Source organism: Sander lucioperca, chromosome 18 (assembly GCF_008315115.2).
Source record: "Sander lucioperca isolate FBNREF2018 chromosome 18, SLUC_FBN_1.2, whole genome shotgun sequence".
Taxonomy (NCBI): Eukaryota; Metazoa; Chordata; class Actinopteri; order Perciformes; family Percidae; genus Sander; species Sander lucioperca.
The window spans coordinates 1,057,158-1,077,543 of record NC_050190.1 but is presented as its reverse complement, the minus strand read 5'-3'; the positions used below and the strand labels follow the sequence as shown (position 1 = coordinate 1,077,543).

Here is a 20,386-nt window from a genome sequence, read left to right as displayed (position 1 = left end):
TTACATAAAATACAAATACATTGTTTGCTCATTTCCATTGTTGCGCTGTGTTCCCAGATCTCAGCAATCAGTTTGGTGAGTGCAATGTTATTATAACTAATAAAAATGATGGACAAAACTACAACAATAAGCCACGTTGTTAGAAACCAGAATTGTCCTTTAATCTCAGTCCGGCTTTTGGGATATTTCCATGTACACATTATTCCTAGATACAGAGCTCAAGGCTACTGACCCATGCAGGAAAGTGTTGTTTTTATGGTGACGTGCAGAAACAGACCAGACCAGACCATTTCACTCTGGTTTCCAAATTCACATCCAACCCCAATTTAAAAAGGAAAAACAACATATGCATTTGCAATTCACAAATGTATGGCTGGTGGTATCTTCCGTAACGTCTCTGGGTGGCTGCACTTTTTTGTTGTAGGTCATCAGTCCAATTAGCTCGCTCCCCTCAGAGGTGGCCGCGAATATGTGGCAAGTTAACCCCATGTGCCATTTTGCTGACACATTTCCTCCAAGCGTCTCCTCCCCCCACCCTACACACAGAAAAACATGCACTCATACAGAATCAACACTGGTATGTATATCCACATACATACAAGCATGCAGTAGCACACAGACAGAAGCTGGTACACACATGTATTTTTACCTTGAGGTGGCCCCTCCCACGCTCGCCCTTGCTTTGAAAGAAAAATAAATCCGATGTAATATGATGAGTTGAATGCAGGGGGGGATAAGGTGGAGGGAGGTTGCGGGGGGGCAGCTCAATCATTCACTGAAAAAAATTTGCCGTGTATCATTCACCTGATTTGAATTGTAGCTCCCTCTTTTTTTGAACCCCTGCCAATTCATTTTGTACATTAAAAATTGGTCAGGGTTGATAAGATTCCATTTTCACGGTTGGCAATGCAGAACTGGCGAAAGAATACAATTACAGACCCCAGAGTAAACTCTCCGAATGTCAACTTGATGTAAATGATCAGAAGGCAGGGCGCCACAAAAGAACAGGCTTCAACTTCAACCAATCCCCCCCCCCACACACACACACACACACACCCCACCTCTACTTCTTTCTAGCTCTCACTCTACATCTCCACTCGACAGCCTTTCACCCTGGCAGTGGCAGGCAGACAGGGCTGCTGAAGTGCCAGAGCTGTAGGTGCAGTTTGTCCTGCTGGAGCACAGAGGGAAAGTTTGGTGTCACCGTGGCAGCTTGATGACAGGCTGACATTCATACACAGGGAGTGTCTTGGCCTCCAAAAAACAGCTAATACACTGTGTTTTGTTGCTTGATATGTGCTTGATATGCAGGCTGGTCACTCGAGCTAGCCTGTATGACTCAACACACATGTATGTGTACAGATGTGAGGGAAAAACATGCATGAAATGTTGCACAGAAAAAGGTTCCTAGTGGAGATTGCACAAGAGATTCAAGTCCTTGAATGGAAAAGGAAAAATACTATGGAATCCAATCTTCAAAATTCCAACTCTGCCAACCATTCTTACCATTGAGATAACGTGTAAGTCATGGGTACCGATTTTTTTCTAAGCCTATCTTAAAAGATGCCACTGATTGGCATGTTCAATTCAATTCAGTTCAATTCAATTTTATTTATAGTATCAAATCATAACAAGCGTTATCTCAAGACACTTTACAGATAGAGTAGGTCTAGACCACACTCTATAATTTACAAAGACCCAACAATTTCCCACGAGCAAGCATTTGGTGCGACAGTGGCGAGGAAAAACTTGCTTTTAGGCAGAAACCTCGGACAGACCCAGGCTCTTGGTGGGCGGGCATCTGTCACTGCCAGTTTGGACACAGACACTGATAAAGATATGCAGATATAGAGAAATATGATTCATAATTATAGCAGTTGGTTTCAGTGGATCATTCAGTAAAATACTCTATAGTGGTCAAACAGTGTGGACTTTGCATGTTCACACCCCTAAATCTCACTATGTTGTGCTGTGCACATGTACTGTATGTGACAATAAATGATAAAACGTAACTTAACTCATGCCAATGGAAATGAAAAATGTATAAAGTCTTGTCCTATAGCACATTTAATCCCCACATGGCCTATCGCCATCACAGATTGGATGGGATGGCAGTGAACACGTCAGAATGTGTGATGGAGTTTGTGAGGGCTCAGTTTGCAACTCCACAAAGTGGACATTTGGATTCGGCCACAGATGCCCCTCAAAAAGATGCTTTTGATGTGAAGAAAAATGCTGTTTGGTTGGATAGCAGGTTTGGAGGGGCAGAGGGGCAATGGGATGACTATATTGTTGTTGTGTTAGTGCAGAGTGAGGTCACCATTAAAGATTCACATTATTCGCAGGATATAGTTTTCTGTGTGGTAAATGGCTGCAAAAGCAAGAATAACAGTGCTAGCTCCCAGCATCTCTGCACAGTAAATGTCCCCCTGCTGGCATTGTGTTTGATTCAGATGTCACCTCTTTTGACTATGAGGTGCCATCCGGTTTGACCTGAATCCCCCACTCCCCCGCCCCTGCCGTGTCACCCAGTGTCACCCAGATTCGGAGCCAGCCCTCTGTGGTGGCAGCAGGATGCTTTGACACCTCGCAATTACTGGGGTCGTGTCCCCGCCATCCGATCACACATTACCAGTTACCAATGTGCTAGATGACTCTCCCTTCCTTTCCCTTAATGATTATTTCTCACTGCATTTCTATCTCGGTCTCTTCATTCTCTCCGCCATGATTATTCAGAGGTTTGCACATTAGTCAAGCTGGCTGTGATGGACAGCGTTATACATAAATACTTTGCAACAGATGAACTTTGACACTCTGCAAATGGATGGAGAACATGCACAAGCAATGACATCTAATCCTAGAACAAGGCCGGTGTTCACAGAGGTCAGGGCTCACAGAGATTGCTTGCATCAACATCAGTTTGCCTAATAGGGGTGACAATATGTCTGCTTGTATACAGCCGAAAGGCAGCGGTTCTACTCCAGTGCATCTGATCCAACAATATGCCTCAGTTTAATCTATTTACGTGGGCTTTGAGACCACCGAGCATGCTTGCAGCAGCGGGGAAGATAGAAGGACATGAACGAGCCTGTGCTTTGAATGGAAACCATCATCTTCAGAGAGAAAACAAACAAACGTATGAAGATAACAAAACGGATCAAATAATGGAACAGGTTTCATATAAAAAAAGGAGCAGCAACTTTGGCCATACATTTTGTCTCCTTTGCCCTGACGGCACTTAAAAAAAGACTTCAGTGACGAGCTGATGTTAAGAAAACATTTCCGTGTATGGAAGGTAGTTTTACTATTTCTGTGGTTAGCTGCTTAGCAAAGATGTTCTCAGAATTACTTACAGTAAAAGAGCACACAATGATTTTCCATATAAAAGTCACAACTCTCCCTGTAAACATTTATATTATGCCTTCAGTGTCTCTGGAGGAGCTTTTTCACGTCTGACAAAAGCTTTTGGTTGCATCTTCTATGTTGCTGTGTGCTGGGGATGAGAGACGCTAACAAGCTCAACAAGCTAGTAGGAAAGGCTGACTCAGCAATTGGAGGAGGAGTTTAAAGGGAACATATTATGCTTTTTCCATATTTTTTGTCACATCTATGATGTTACAATGTCGGATTTTCATGTTAAACGTGGCCAGAGCTACAAATAATGAGGTAAACGTATTTCAGAGAAATCCCTGTGCACAAAAACCTCAGATTTCCCAATGTTCTGAACACTCCGGTTCCAGTGGTTTGCTCTCGGTTTCGTGTCATGTCACACAGAGCTGGGGTTCTATGATTGGTCCAGGCAGGTTATTGCCGTTTTTTTTATCCTACCGCTGTGTTTACAGAGGATTAGCTACATGCTAAGTCAGGGAAAGCTGTTATCGTGGCTGCCAATGCTGATAATTTCTCCCCAATTTCAGGTCACATTAGTGCTGAAACATTTCCGGTTGTGTAGTATTTGATTTAAAAGCCTTTATTGGTGATTTTTCACGGTACAAAGTACTGCTATATACTCTGTTGCTTTCAGTCTCCGGAGTGCAAGAACAACATAGATGCGGAAATTCCAGGAGACTCGCGGAGATGCGGACATGCTGACCAATCAGAGCAAACTGGGCTTTTTCTGGAGGGGGGTTTAAAGAGACAGGCGCTCCAACAGAGCATCTCAGACAGAGGGGGAATACAGTTGCAGCAGTCATGGGCAGAATGAGAAAAATAAAGTGGATTTGAACATTAAAGCACATAAACATGTTCTAGTAGAATCACAAAATACAATAGTATGAACCTGAAAACATAATATGATAGGTCTCCTTTAACTGGACTCACTGGCGGTAGTGACGGAGAAAATGATGTGTTAGCATCCTGAACGTCTCCCACCCCATCCGCATCCTGCTGGTTGAGAGGAGGAGTGTCTTCAGCCAAACACTCATAGTGCGTTCAATCCGTACTCAGAAGTCAGAATTTCCGAGTTCAAAGTCGGAAACATGGCTGCTTTGTGCATCTCACTAAATCAGTCGTACACACAGTCCTGTCCAGCTTCTATCTGCGGACATGTTGCTACACTGTTTGTATGTACAAAAACACAGCCTAATCCATTGTTATCAACTGGTATTGCTAACAATGGCTAACCTGGCTCGAGCTAACCCCACTGTGAATTCGGATTTGTTAAATGGAATGCAGTCAACGCGGGTGTGATGTTATTCCCAAGCTTTTTAATTCACCCCCACTCTGTTGCATAGCAGACATCATTGGACTGGCAGGCTGATCTATCTGTCTATGTAACAATCTTGATCTCTTCAAGCACAGCAAACTACATGATGGTGATCAAGTGGCGTGTGATACAAATAAGCCGTTGTCATCCTATTATGCTCTGTGACATAAACGATGCTGATCAGGCCCAGATCTCAACCCAACTGAACACCTGTCAGTCAGTGCTCTTCACCACCATTATTAAAACACCAAATGAGGAAAGAATGGTGTTCATCCCTCCAGTAGAGTTCCACACACTTGGAGAATTTGTGTGAAAAGAAGCATTAAAGCTGCTCTGAAGGGCCAACAACTTATTAAGAGAATTACGATGTGCTCTCTTTCATTTGTCACCCGTCTGTACATCACATTTCATCAAAGTGTTACATACATTTTACATTATGTTTCTTGTGCTGTCTCAACACTTAACATGTCATCATGTGAAAGTCAAACTCAACCAATTTTGATCCGTTCAGCAGATTTCCTAGGACTTTTCAGCTGAATTATTTAACCAAGTAGATGCCTACATTGAGTGTATTTTTCACCAGAGCAGGTTAAAGGTAACTCTATTTTTAATATCGGTGGCAGATTGTGTGTTTGTGGGTGTGAGGGTGCATGTAGTCTAAATGGCTGCAGGGCTGTATTTTTAAGCATGTCACCCAGTGTGCATCACAGGGCCGAGATCATCAATATTAATTTCCTTATGACAGTGGCAGTCAGCGTTGTGTAACGCTTAGCACTTAACAAACGCTGCACTCTCACCACTTAAACATATGTCAGCGTAGCGCCAAGATGTTTTCATCAAGGACGAGGGGATTTGTGCTCGTCCTCAGACAAACATGTCATAAACACAGGGCGACGGGGAAGGGCACACACACGCACACACACGCACAGGAGAGTAGGGGAAGAGAGTGTAGAGAAAGAAGGAGAAAAAGAGAAGGGAGAAAAATGAGATGAGCAGAGGAGAGAGGAGAAAACTGAAAAGATGCAAGAGGATGACAGGAAGAAAGGAGAGAGGAAGAGGAAACAGGAGAGAAAGGGAGAGGATGGGAGGCGAGGAGGATAAAGCAAGAGGAAAGGAGAGAAGAGAAAATTTATATTTGAGAGAAGAGGAGAGGACAGAAGAAAGGAGAGGAAAAGAAGTGTAACAAGTTAAGGAGATATGAAGAGAGTAGAGGAGATAGGAGACGAGATATGGATAGAGAGGAGGGAACAGGAGAAAGGTAAGGAGGAAACAGAAGCAAAGGGAAGGAAACAGGAGTGAAGAGGAGAAAAAGAAGAGAAGGAAGGAAAGGAGGAGAGGAGAGAAGATTTGAAGAGAGAGGGATGAAAAGGAGAGACGAGGGAAAAAGGAGAATGAAGGAAAAGAAGAGCAGGAAAAAAGGAGAAGCAAGCGGCTAAAATGAGAGGAAAAGAGTGAGGAGGGAAGAGAAAAAGACAAGAGAAAGGGAATCAAGGAGAAGAGAAGAGAAGAGTAGAGGTGTTGGCTTTCAAAGTCCCATTATTGGGCCATTTCAAATAAGACACACAATCACAAAATCAAAAACAAGTCAAGAAAAGAAAAACCTGAATCAAATGAATTAACACAACAAAAGAGAGTAGAGGAGAGGAGGAAAGGGAATGAGAGAGGAGGGGAGAAGTAAGGAGATGAGAAAGGCAGACAGGAGAGGACAGGAGAGGAAGAGAGGGGAGGAAAATGCAGAGGAGGAAACAGGAGAGAAGAGGGGATGAGAAAGCGAGGAAAGGATTGAGGAGGAGAGCAGAAGAGAGGGGGAAAAGAGTGATAGTGATGACAGAAGATATGAAGAGAGGACAGATGGATGAAGGGTAGAGAAGGAAACAGGAGAGGATGTAGTGTAGGCAGTCAGGATGCCATGTTGGCCCTCTCCCTCGCCCACCACGCAGCCTTTGACACCAATGAAACGTGGCTTCTCTGTCCCTAATGACCACATGGCTGAAGGTGGGGTGTCTGATGAGGCTGTAGAGGGATGATCAGTGAGACAGAGAGGAAGCGGATGGGAAAGGGTTACTTCATTATGCATCAAATTAGAAAAATTCATAATTTATCATTACACCCAGCCCGAAATGCCACCAAACTGAGCCTCACCCCCGTGAAAAACATCACACCGAGCGAGGAGAGGGGAGGAAAAAAAAGAAGTTAAAAAAAAAAAAACTGTCAGAGCCCCAGCAGCAGCCGATGGGCAAAATTAATATGCAAATGTATGCAAGAAATTAAAAAGCAGAATTACACAGGCAAATGAGGTAGCTACACTTGAATTGTTAGGATTATGAATAATTACTGCGAATTTCCTGCTCCTAATATAACTTGTTTTTTGATAAACAAAGACTTAATTATCGAGTTGCACTGGAGAATTTCCGCGGCACTCATTAATCTTGCAGAAAAAACAAGTCCCCGGTGGCCGCTGGTAATGAAGAGAGCGTGCCCTGAATCGGCGCGAGGATCAGAGCCACGGGGCGCCGGGCGAGCCACCACCAGACGCCGCGCTGCCACTGTCCCTCGCCATACCCAGGAGGGTCATAACTTCTTCTACTAACTATCAAAGGGACTTATTTATGCTGGCAACACAGCCATAAGTCCAATTTTATGAGGCCTGGGGCTGGGGAGGGAGGGGAGGGGGTGATGCAGAGAGGGTGAGTGAGGTAGGGGATAGGAGGGGGTATCTGTTGATGCACTCTGGAAATGCCACTTTTGTCACTGCAGCCTCTGCTCTCCACTCCCTCCCTCCGTCCTTCTCTCTTCCCCTCACTGTTTGCTCTCCTCTGATACAGACATGGAGCCTAAGGTGTTTTGGCAGAGTTCTGCCCTCTACAGGGGGCAGGAGGGCACTCAGGGCCAGTCTAGTGCTGTGTGTGTGTGTGTGTGTGTGTGTGTGTGTGTGTGTGTGTGTGTGTGTGTGTGTGTCCTTTTAAAGAGAGTTTAAGGCATAGACCTTCAAAGTAAGTGCATGTTGGCTGGTGTTGACGTCTTTGAGAGGGCATTTTTCAGAGTTTTGTTTAAGCAGGGCTGGAGGATCAAGTAGTGGAAGAAGTATCCAGATCCTGAAACTGCAACATATATAAGGTAATCATAAGTTTTGTATGTGAAATCTAAATGTGCAGTATGAAATAACTAGTAATATAGTGAAATTAAAAAGTGCAATAGTTGCCTCTGAAATGTAGTGGAGTAGAAGCAGAACATGGCATAAAATGTAAATACTCCAGTAAAGTACAATGTTCCTGTCCACCACTGGGGTCTGGATATTGAACTCAAACATTGACATTGGCTTAACCAGGACATAACTGTTGGTTACTTGCCAACACATCAGGTTTCATGTGGTAATCATACTTTTTTCACATGTAGATATAAATCTGCAAAGTACGTACAGCCATCCGGTTGATGTAGAATTAAAAAGTACAACATTCTGCTCTGAAATAAAGTACTTAAGAATCGTTCAAAAGTATCCTACCATGGGAATACTCAAAGCATCAGTTCTACTGTACACAGTTGAATATTATTAATTCCTACCTCTGGATTTATATTTGACCTAAGATGAGATTTACATGAATACACACACACACACACAAGACTACTGTTCACTAAATACTAGGCCTGGCCCGGCACAGATGCGACCATTACCAACTTAATATTACTTTCTAGCCCTTCCTCCTACGGTGGCCAAACCCGAAATTAGCTCTCTCCATCGTTTACACGCAGCTGTTCTAGCCACTCCAATATTAACTTTGGTCTTGTTGCTTTGCCTGTCGCGTTGTCGTTTTAATTCTTTTTTTCGCTTCCCTGGCGAGTAATCTCCCCCTGGAATACTTTGATTAGTTGGTGGAAGTAATTCCACATGAATGAGCACATATTTGTGAAAGAACAAAGGGTTTTTTGCTAAGAATCAACTCAAAAAATTGCACAATGTAGGTTTAAGTAAAAGTAAAATTGCAGATTTTACTTTTACGAACGACTTTATTACAGTAACGAGCGTTACGAGCGTAAATTGCCCATTTGATCCATTCTTATATATATATATATATATATATATATATATATATATATGTATTAACGGTATACTATGTATACTTATATTAAAAACAATGTATAGACTAATACAAAAGTAATTTCTCCCAATCATCACTTCTAACTCACTAGTGGTGTGTGGCAGTCTGTGTCTGCAGAGACCCTGCCCTCTGCCTGGATTCTTCTTTCTTTGCTGCGTCCAGGATGTTTGTAGACGTCAGCCTTTGGGCCCTGGCTTTGTAGCTCTATGCATGCATAAGCACACATCCAACAGGGAGCTAACTAAATGGCATACACAGCACTGAAAAAAGGGAAATATAGCGAGGCAAAACGCCAAGCAGACATAGCTTGTTCCAAAACGAATCTGGGGTTAGCGTTCACTTTAGCTTCCGTATGTGATGCTGCAGGTGGCACACTGGGCTGTGTTCTGGCAACCACGGTCAGGGGCGGTGCACTTCTGCATCGGCGTTGCACTAGCTATGTGTATGTTCAAACATAGCCTAGTTTGAATGTAGTTTCTAACTTAGGTCAGAGTTTACCTGCTACTATCATTTTAAAGGTTGCACCAGCTGTTCTAACGTACGTAACGTACTGTAGGCAATAGTTACATCTTAAATCTTACACCTAGCCCTTAGTAGGTGTAAAGTCCTCCATAAAATTGGTTGTCATGGCGCATCATTTTGATAGGTGGGATATCTTGAAGGATGAGGAGGAGCAACTGGCTGTTTTGCTTCCACCCCTTTGATATCTGTGAAGATTTTGATTAATATTCAAACTTGTCATGTCATATTCTGCGACCATATGATGGTTAGCGTGGACTTTTTGCCAAAGTAACGAAGATGAACCTTGTCTGTGGTGCAACCAAACATCGACACTTTAGTCTCAAACTAAATAGTTTCTACGTATCGTTTAGTTTGGACTTTACACCCTTATGAGAGAACTTTCACACAGCTGGTGCAACAGGCTGCTGGTGTTTAAGTATTTTATTAACTCAGCAGCAGCTACACCACAGTATATAATGCTAAGTAATGAGTAAAGTAAGTGTAGGCAAGTTAATCAATTAAGTACCAATAACAAGTGTACATATTAGTTGGTGTTGTTTCAGTGCTCCCTGTATCCTTAATAAATAAAAGGAATGACTAATTAAATACTTGGCAACTATCATATAGACGTCAAAGTGCTCATTTTATGCTCCTTTTTTTAAGCTACTTTTTGACATACCAATTACAAAGTTGCTACCTTTAGATATGTTCTATTATTAGATGCAGCATTACATTGAAAACAAATTAAGTTCTTACAGTGAAGTACTGCAATTTGTGCCCCTGAAACAATCCTCTCAACTTGCAGGGTGAAGTTTTTTTTCATTCATGTGAATGGCTTCATCAATGCCACAAATCCTAAATTGTTGTATTTGTGAAATTGTAAACTTCACAGTTGGTGGTTGTATATATTCTGTTATTGGATGGAAGAAGGAAGTGAGAGGAGAAGAGATGAAACTTCAGGGATCTGAGGTACAGATGGCAGCAACTCGGCCTGGAAGAAGCAGTTATTCTTCAGGGAAATCAGTCATCCCTCCAAACGTTTTCATCCACGGACCTCCAACAGACAGAGAGGGAGACAGACAGACAGACAGACAGATGCTTTATATTGACGTGTTTCTATAAAATGCTTGATCATTGCTGTTTAGGTGAGGCTTGTGTATGCTACTTCTTTATTTATTTGACTTTATGTTTGGCATTTTCAGCCATTTCTTTGAAATATGTCAACCAATATTGGACGCATGCCATTGAACAGTCATGGTTCCCAGATGATGTATCATAGTGACCTTTACCCCTGACTTTCCTCTAGTGCCACCATGAGGTTGACATTTGGGGCTATTGGATGGTTATCATTACATTTGGTTCAGACATTCATATTCCCCTCAGGGTGAATTGTGAACTTTCGTGATCTTCTGACTTTTCATCTAGTGCCATCATCAGGTGAAAAATGTTAACATTAACATTGTCCCACTTTTTGAATTCTTAAATAGTCTTCTTATTTGATGACAATTTCTTTTCTGTATGTCTTACCTTTCTATGATTTGTAAAGCATCTTGGATTTTGAAAAGCTGTAACTGCAGATAGTATCCTCAAACTACCATACCTACATAAAGTACCATACCTTTTAAAACAAAGATACAGCAACATGAGAGTGTGATAAACACCAGGTAGCTGTTTTCCTAACCCTGACCCTGAAATCGAATTTCATGAGAGTTGTAAAGCTCAAATAAAAAGAGAGCATTATGAGCTGTTGACTCTGGCTCAATACCATCCATGCGATGTAAAACCATGAAGTGTCCACACTCCACGCAGCAAGTAAACCAGACTTTATTACATCACACCACAGCAAGGCCCTGTAATATTTAACTCATTTATAGAGTTAGGAGCTGTATGGGTGTAGCCAATGCAGTGCATCTTGTCAATATTTCATGTTGACAGCAATTTCATGTATTAAATATTTTCTCTCTGTGCTCTTCGAGCCAGTGCAGCCATCAGCCTCCTCTAACTTTAAAACACATTTGTGTGGAAAATATTTGCTCTGTAAGCTCCCGCCATGTAGCAGAGGTGGCACTCCTCCCGGCTGGCCCTGTTCTGACTATCTACACAAGCCTTCCATCAACAATGGACAGGGCAGCAGAGAAACACACTACCTACAACAAGAATATAGGAACGTGATTAGAAATCTGTTATATGCCCGCAAGAGACAGATTTTAAAGAATGGTCTAAAAGAAAGCAGCAGAGGTTGAGATATCCTGACTTTAAATCAGTAGTATGTGTCAAGCTCTAAAAACACTGGATCCTTCACTTCCCATCATGCAAGTTGATTCTTTAATTAGACCATCTCCACCTAGTAAATGCACATGCTTTTCAAAGACCTGTGTTACAAATTGAAGAAAAATAAATGAATGCTGTGTCTCAATTCTGATACTTACATAGTACACTTACATGTAGTACACTGTGCACACCATGCACTCACATTTGTAGGCCGTAAATTAGGACAGCGTAGTATTGTTGCAAGACACGCACGGCCATTATGCTCTGAGCGGAAATGACTCCTCTTGTTCTTCTTTTTAGTGGTAAATTGCAACTACCTATTGTCACTATTGACAAGTTTTTAAAATACGTTGGTGGTCCCATAGCTTCTGCTCCGTAGCAAAGATGGCAACCGTTAAATGTACATTTTATACATTACGTGTTATTTTTGGCTGTAATGCAGCAAAGCAAAGCTGGTCCTATAAATGTGAACGTCTGTCCCTGTGTGAGTGAGTGAGTGAGTGAGTGAGTGAGTGAGTGAGTGAGTGAGTGAGTGAGTGAGGGAGTGAGGGAGTGAGAGAGTGAGTGATGAAGTTACCACATTGTTCGGTCGAGTGTTGGAGTTTCTCATTGGCTGTTACTCTTTAAGAATCAATAGGCATGAGCAGTCATCAAATTGCCAGTCGCTGGCAAAAGTTATGAGGAGAAAGTGGAAATAAGACAGTGATGATGAACAAACTGTGCTTGAGCTTGTACTGTATGAAAAATGTGGCCACAATTTGTTCCCAAAACTCAGTTTATATTTCAGCGAGACTGCATTAGCTGGCATGTCGGTGATTGCTTCTGGAACCATCCAAGAGCGTTGTTGGTCACCAATGAAGCGTTTGTGAAAACAAATTCAAAGTAACTTGTGTTGCAGAGAAAAAAACATGGCTGCTTTATTGTTAACATTCTCTGTAGAACCAGGAGTTAACACAAGTCACAGCTCCGACTACATCATGACAAGCTGCAGTCTTAAAGTGAATGTGGGCTGCAGTCTCACTCAGAGCAGACAATAACAGTGATATATTAGTCTGTGTGCTCAGCACACAATTTTGGTTTATTTGTATAGGAGTTTGTCAGTCAGTAGCATGACTTATGATTGCTCAGTATGTAGACCTCTCACATCAATAACAGCCACAAATGTTGATCATTAAATAGGCTGAAACATTCTAATGGAGAGGCACAAAGCAAGTAAGTGCTGCTGTATCTCCGCAGATTGTTACTAACCTGTAGTGTAGCGACTGAAGCCTTATGAAGCATTTGGAGCTTTCTATTTGTGCCGAAAAAAGATTGGAAGCAAACACAGTGACTAATAGCAGCCCTTCAAGACTGGAGCCATAGCACTACAACACTCAGTTTTTAATGGTTTTAGTCTTATACAGTATGTGTGCAATAAAGTTTAACAGCCCTGTGCGTTATCTGTAATATTAGCAGTCTAATTGTGTGAATTAGAAGAAAGAAAAGTTGCTTCACTTTCGGACTGAGCACACCATTAGTCTTGACGTGTGTTTTCAGTTAGGGCTGTATAAGAAAAGTCTGAATTGCCACATGACCGTATGAATATCTGCCAGCTGACATGACAGCACAGACATACGCTACTACACAGCGTAACACAGGAATGGCAGATATCACAGTGTTTGTTTCCACGCCCAGGGCCAGTTAAAGAGTATTTTTCCGTAGCGCTGCAGGGTCAACTACAACATCTCATTATCTTCGTTAAGCGTTACCATGGCGAGGATATGAAGAGGAGAGAGCCTGACAACCTTCATATCGAAATGTGATGGGGGAGTGACATTCAACGATGAATGACGATAACTTTTTTAGGTCAACTCCACACACACACACACACAAACACACACACACACACACACACACACTCATTAATTAGACAACACCCTGCCATCGGCTCAAGACGTCTGTTCGAAAAACAAAAAGAAAAGATGGAAGAAAGACTGATCTGTCTCCTGATAAGGCCCGTACCTATGAGCTGACAGGCCTGCTTTGATGCTGCCATCGCTCCCTCTCTCTTGTTCCACTTTTGCTGGTATGTCTGGAGAGAGAGAGAGAGAGAGAGAGACAGAGAGAGAGACAGAGAGAGACAGGAAGGCCTTTTGTCAACATGAAATGGAAGCGTTAAGTGAGCAGAGTCATGCCACATATTGTGATTGAAAATACCATAAGGAAAAAAAACCTCCCCACACACACACACACACATGTTAGAAAGAAAGGCTTTATTTTTTTGTATTTTCTACTGCTACAGTGGATTCAAATTTCTGCTGGATGATGAGCTGCCACAGTGAACCTGACGGTGGAATAGACGATGGTTGTGTGTAGGTGTGTACAAAAACTTTGGTAAAAATTGGTGCCATTTGGCTGCATGTTACATATTTCACATATTTTTGCATTTGGTTTCATATAAGGGATTTAAAATGTCCCTTGAGATCAGGCATGTGTGTGTTTGTTTGATTAATCAGATGCCATGCTAACTAATGGGCGCCGTGTCAGCAGGGCAGTTAGTGTGTGTGTGTGTGTGTGTGTGTGTGTGTGTGTGTGTGCGTGTGTGTAATATACTGTAAAAGCTGTTAAAGCTGCACCAATCAATTAATGAACAATGGGTCATCTGATATGTGAAATGTGAAAGGAGTCACTTATAACTGTAGCCCCCCCTTCTCTGCTGCAGCGCTGATTTTGAACGGGGATCAGCGGGACGTTCACAGCAACAAAGACTTTCATGTGATAAAGTAAACAAGCCAAGTTAGCCCTCTGAGCTAATGCATGCTGCTAACAACTGTAGCTGAGGGTAGTAAAATAAAAACACGGCTGCTCCATAATCGGAACCATTTAACCCTTTACAATAAAAAGCCCAAATCAAATTCACTCAGAGCATTTCGCTAAGAGGCAGCTCAATAAAATAGCTTACACTACTACAGGTTTTTTTGGACCCTAGATTTCGAACAAACGAGCTGTAACTTCAGCATGCAGGAGATAACGTTATCTCGAAACCTCCGGGACACTGCCTCAGTCTCACTCAGACTCACCCTGGGTCCGGTTCCGCAGCTGCTGACATCTTTAGTAAGACGGGACGACTTGACATAGTGGAATGATTTTACCCCACTCTGTCTAATAAAACAAAAGAGAGTCAGATATTTTATGAATATTAGAGTGACCACATGACTCTAAATCAGAGATCTTAAACAGGGGGTCCGGGACCCCTAGGAGGTCCTCAGAGTAGCAGGGGGGCTGCCAAATTATTGTTTGATGGTTTGAAAAAAAAAAAAATAATATATATATATATATATATATATGTCTGAAAATATATTTTATATTTGTTTTAAGTACACAACATTGATGATGGGCTTTCTGGCCTACAGCTAAAATAGCCATAAGGTAGCCATCCACAGATACAGTTAAGCTCAACGATTTACTGTGTCACATTTTAACATGATGTATAAATATATGAATATGCCAAAAAAAAAAAAATCTCCTGTTTCCAAATAGAGTTACAAACAGAGAGCATTTGGTTTCATATAAGTGATTTAAAATGTCCCTTGAGATCAGGCATGTGTGTGTGTGTTGATTATTAAGATGCCATGCTAACTAATGGCCGACGTGTCAGCAGGGCAGTTAGTGTGTGTGTGTGTGTGTGTGTGTGTGTGTGTGTGTGTGTGTGTGTGTGTGTGTGTGTGTGTGTGTGTGTGTGTGTGTGCGTGCGTGTGTGCGTGTGTGTGTGTGTGTGTGTGTGTGAGTGATGTGGTGGTCGCTGCACACTGGTCTCTCGGCTGCCTGGCCGCCACCCAGCGCACCCTTGTAAGTTTAGTGACTGTAAAGTGGCCACAGGAGGTGGCGAGGCTCAGCCAGCGCTGTGCCAGCCAGCCAATAAAAACGCTCGCCTTAACCCCAAGGGTCAGGACAGTGGTGCTAGTACACCCACCCCCTATACCCTCATGCATGCATCCCTCCCTCCCTCTCCCTTCCTCTCTCTTTCTTTGGGGCCTTCATTAAAGACGAGATGCAGAGGATTGATCTCCAAGGACACCTCGGACACACAAATGTGCAACACAGCCACACACACACACACACACACACACACACATACAAACACACAAATGAACACTGTGTGCAAAGCAGGCTTTGAGCGTGCACAGATGATTCCATTAAGAGCAACAATGCAAGTGCACAGTGGAACATGTACACAGTGCCCCCCGCACATGGACACACACAGGATGTAATTAGGCAGAGCAGTAATAACAGCAACACGTTCCGCCGCCAATGAGATTGCATCAGCAAGAGTGGTGTTGAAAGGAAGGGGCAGGGTTGCATCACAAAAGTAGTGATGGTGGGGGGGCAGGGAGAGCCCGCTTACCTGCAAGCCCCAACATGAATATGCACTGTAAGCATTGTTGTACATGACGCAACCACACCCAATCAGCTGTAAAGTGGAGCAGCGAGGCTGTGTATCACAGCAGAATGTTTGGCCATTCATGTTGTTTTTCTCCTTTCAACACTTTAAAGGGACACTTCTCGAACTTTACATGTCAAAAACTGCTGCACTGTATAATGTACGGGGGCCCTCAGAGCCCAGTGCAAACACATGCAAATAGGCAGAACACAAAAACATTAAGGAAAACTGATGAAGATAAATTGCAAATTGTTTAATTAATGGTTTAAAACACGCAAAAATAAATTGCAGTTAGCCGCCATGAACACATCTTTGTGAATGTAAATCCATATTTTCTGTAAAGAAAGAATGGGCAGCAGTTACTTTATTGTTAATTTATTTAAAAAAATTAAGCTTTCATATTTTCACATTCTCTATTTGCAGCGGTTTTTTTTATGTTGCGCATATGTTGTCCAATCGGTGAAGTTTTGTTGGTTTGGTGATGTTTTCTATGCTTGTGTTTTCTTCACTTGATTTGATTTCATCAGTGGAAGTAGAGAAATATTAAACTGACATCACTTGAGTACCTAAGCTTGGATTTGAAATACATATTCTACATATTATAAATTGAGCTAAAATTAGAATTTTCCTCTCTCTTTATGCAAGAAGAAATAGATTACAATTACTCTAATATGTTCTGTTTCTGTACAGATTTCTTTTCTTTTTTTCAAATGAGGATAAAAAATATACGTACAGTAGGCTATATACATATTTATGGAAACATCGACAAAGCCTCAGGCCTCTGAGTTGGCATTTTCAAGATATAGAGCCAGCTTTGCTAGGAGATGCACTGTCAACTTCCATGTTTTTTTAAATAAACTTTATTTCCAAATTTTTCGTAAGGGACTGTTCGTTATTTATTTCAGGGGCCACTGGAGGACTTTTGGGATCTTTAGTCAAAATAGATCTGACCCTCCCTTCACCAGCAATACATTTTGGATGACCCTCTAAAATGATATGTAAAAGAGGCATGACCCTCCCCAACAATTTATTGATGCCTTCTGTACTGGTTTGCACTTGGCAAAGATGTACAGATAGCCATTGTTTTTTTCACAGCCATGTCATATGTGACTAAACCCTATGCATTCTGATCTTACGCATCACACTCCTCTGTTATAGTGTGGTGGCCATTTCAGTAGATTTACTCACTAACATTGTTGTGGAAACACAATAAGCATGGAAACTAAATGCACACTTCCTGTATTACTGCATTACTTCACATACTAAGTTACTCCTCTAGTAAACTAGTATTCACATGAAATAAAACAATAAAACATTGAGACCATTCAGCAAAGCACACTGGGTAATAACAAATTAGTTGCTATGGACTCGTCACTAGGCTTCCTCAGTCACTGTATATTTTAACATATAGGTAAAGCTGCCAAAGCTGAACATTATCCAAAACTCCATTTCTCAGACGAGCGTCAATTTGGGAGCTTGCATGCTACCACTCCTTCCTTCTCAAATGCCTTGAAAAGGCTGTCGTTTTTATATATATATATATATATATATATATATATATATATATCACCGGGACCGAAAGGATATTTGAGTCGGGTATGGCTGCAGCCTGGAGACCTCCCCTCTCATGCCCTCCCGGCTGGTGCTTTCCGCAAGCTTTGACTTTTCAAAATAAAAGCTCGCGTCTGGTTCGTTATGTTTTCGTACGGTGTTTTGGATGTTTTTGAACTAAACAGTACGGCAATCATGCTAATGAATACAATTATTTTTTCAGCAGATGTCTTAGTTACAACACGATGGAGCTAGCAAAGCAGTTTTTGTGTTTATATGTGCGAGCAGGATTTATTCAGTTTGGGAAATCCCACGGTCTCTAAAGGTACAGCTCAAATTGTCTGGCTGACTAAACAGGGAGGGACCCATCTGCTAGCGATAGGGGCCAAGACTGAGAGAGCTACATGGAGCTACATGGATAAATATGCACCAAACAAGCCACTTTGAAATGTTGCTGTTCTCACGAATACAAAACTTGGGTGATCCTCTCCCCTAGACTGAAAAAAATTGGATGACCCTCCCCTCAACAAAGAATAAAAAGACATGACCCTCCCCTATTTTCCTCCGGTGGCCCCTGAAATAAATACCGAACGGTCCCTAACTGTTTATAATCAATATAAAAAATGAACAAATGAGAGAGAAAGAAGGGCTTCACATAAAATTCAAAAGCTTGACAATTTTGATTTCACAGACTTGGAATTCCATAATGTTGTTGTGATGAAATAAGAGGTTTTTCAATATTATATCAATGTTTTTTTTAAGTTGTTTGTCCCTTTACACCATTCAACATTTACATTACATTACATTACATGTCATTTAGCTGACGCTTTTATCCAAAGCGACTTACAATTAAGTGCTTTCAACTGTGAAGGTTCAAACTCCAGACCACAAGTAGTAAGTGCAAATACAGTAGCTTTAAATAGGCAAAGCTACAAAGAGACATATGAAAGTGCAGGTTCGAAAGTGCAAGTTCAAGATTTTTTATTTTTTTTTATCCGAGGTGTAGTCGGAAGAGATGCGTTTTTAGCCTTCGGCGGAAGATGTGTAGGCTTTCGGCCATCCTGATATCGATGGGGAGCTCGTTCCACCATTTGGGAGCCAGGACAGTGAACAGTCGGGATTTCGTTGAGTGATTAGTTCTCCCTCGCTGTGAGGGAGCAGCCAGCAGTTTGGCTGGCTTTTTTTTAGTGGGACCTGTTGTGCTGTTACATTTGTACCCCACTCTTTGAAGGTGGAAGCTAGTTATCTATTCCACAACTATGTGAAACTGCTTGTTTTTAATGTCAATAACAAAATGCTCCAAATGTTTTATACTGCTTTTGTTGAAAGTGTTTTAACTTGCTGTATTGCTGGTTTGGAAATGCCACTGAGTCACAGAAAAAGACAACGACTGCCAGCAAGTTACTTGGGATAACAGTACCGAGCATTGAACACATTTACAAAGATAGACTGGTGAGAAAGGCCAATAACATTGTATGTGACTACACACACCCCCTGGTATCTAATTTTCTGCCCACCCCTGACCAAGAACACATCCAAATTCTCTTTTGTACCACAAGCCATAAAAGCCTTAAATCAGTCAAAATAAGCTACATGTCCAGCTGGCCTAGTCATACCCAAGGGTGTATAGTGTATTGTAGTGTGTGATGTATGTTCTTCATGTTATGTCTGTCTGTGTCTGATGCAGGGACTATTTGTTTGTATTATATGTCTGATGTCCTGTCATGAAGTGCCTTGCAACTGTGCCCCAAACCCAACTGCCCCACAGGGACAATAAATGCAGCCAATCAGCCATTCAGATGCGAGAGTGTAAATAAAAAGTGGTGATATCAGCAGCAGAATAACGACAGTTATCTTCAGTGTGTACGCAGACTTACAAATGAGAAGTAAAATCTGTGATGTTAGGATTTATGAATTCTCCCAGTGTGTCCCCAGCATCGATCCAGGCAACCACGACACTTTGTGTCCCTTTGTCCTCCACTGGCAAACACGACCCCATAAGTGCTGGCTCAGCAGCACTCCCACTGTCTGACCAGGACCCAGGGACCAGCTCCATTATGGGCTTTTAATTGCGGACTGGGAAGCATGGTGCGAGGCCAGGTTTCACAACACATGTTTCAGGGTTACTGCTGAATGTGTAATAAATGGGATTTATGACACGACGTCCCCGTGGTAGTTGCAGAGGGTGTGATGTAGGGTGACGCACAGATGTGGGGACGCGGTGTTTAGCAGAGATTCAAAGTAGGGCCACACAACATTTACTGCTTTTTTGTTTTTGGGGTTTGGTGTTTTACAGTTGACAGAGAGAGACAGAGATGGCAGGGACGAGAGTGACAGTTGGTGACCGCTGTCCATTTTCATTTGCGCATAGTTCAGGAAGTAGCGTAACGATGCTGTCCCGCACCATGAATCATTAAAACATTCCAGAGAGACACACCTTTTTACTCAAGCTGTTCTTCATCATGTATAAAAAAAAAGAAACAAGACCACAACTCTACCGTAAAGACATGCAGGAAGCCCTTACGCCGCCTTCCCACTGGCAGTTACAATCAGCTCCGTAATACGCAATACGCCCCCTGCGGACGTCATACTACCCGTTGAAAAGCGCCGGAAGCGAGTAGAACAATAATGGCGGAGAGATTAGAACGGTTGATTCTGTCAGTGTCTGAATGTACGATTCTGTATGACCTCTCTGATGAGGGATATAGAGATATAAATAGAAAGGCTGCTGCGTGGAGAAAAGCTGCCCAGGACGTTGACATGTCACGTCGGTTAAATGTAATATAGCGGTATAATGTCAATTGTTCGATGTCTGTTTCTAGCTAACCAATTAGCATTAGC

At 42.2% G+C, this 20,386-nt stretch overlaps 1 long non-coding RNA gene across 1 annotated transcript; it reads right to left on the bottom strand.

Moving 5' to 3' along the window:
• Window positions 1-4,487: 4,487 nt before the first annotated feature.
• Window positions 4,488-19,044, bottom strand: LOC116036753. The gene is made up of 3 exons (XR_004101705.2): window positions 19,033-19,044; window positions 8,703-8,708; window positions 4,488-4,556 (listed from the first exon to the last, which is right to left on the bottom strand). It is a non-coding gene; the product is annotated as an uncharacterized LOC116036753 (long non-coding RNA).
• Between the last annotated feature and the right edge of the window lie 1,342 nt (window positions 19,045-20,386).